The sequence below is a fragment of the Arachis duranensis genome, chromosome 6 (genome assembly GCF_000817695.3).
Source record: "Arachis duranensis cultivar V14167 chromosome 6, aradu.V14167.gnm2.J7QH, whole genome shotgun sequence".
NCBI lineage: Eukaryota > Viridiplantae > Streptophyta > Magnoliopsida > Fabales > Fabaceae > Arachis > Arachis duranensis.
This window is the reverse complement of record NC_029777.3, coordinates 16,132,756-16,133,414: the sequence shown is the minus strand read 5'-3', so window position 1 is coordinate 16,133,414 and position 659 is coordinate 16,132,756.

Sequence of the window (659 nt, the reverse complement as noted above, 5' to 3'; positions counted from 1 at the left end):
TGCATTATTAAAAAATTACATTAATAATAGATAATTTACATATTTATTTTTGTTTTACTAAAGTCTATATATAGTGTTTTCCTGTGATACATGAATCTAAATTTGAGAGTTAATTCATAATTTTATATTTAGTGTTTTTTTACTACTTCATATAATAAGAATGTATTCTTCGTTTTTTATTGAAGTTAATCCTTTTAAGGTACAATTTATAATTTTTTATAATATTTTTCATATACTCATTCTATTATATTATTTTTTTGATAATTTTTTATTTGTTGTTACTCAAAGTTATTCTTATCGTCTAATGTTCCAGTTCAATTGTCTTTTGCTACAATCATTTACAATGCATCACATCCATGAAATACCTCATCGAGTTGTCTTCACTGATTCGGGTTCCAACTACATGGATATAAGCGTTTAAAGAAGAGGCAATAGTCTCTACTTTACCGAAGGATGGTTGGATCTATTCACTTATTATGACTAACCCAATGGAATGTGGTTAAAGTTAGATTTCTTAGGAGGAGCTCGATTTTTGATTGAGGAATTGCATCCACGAAATTTTATAGGGCAAGTTCAAGTTCCATCCCCTCCATGCTTTTTACGTCTGCTCGAAAATCTTCGAAGTGGAGCACATAATGAAATTGAATTCCCTCAATTTC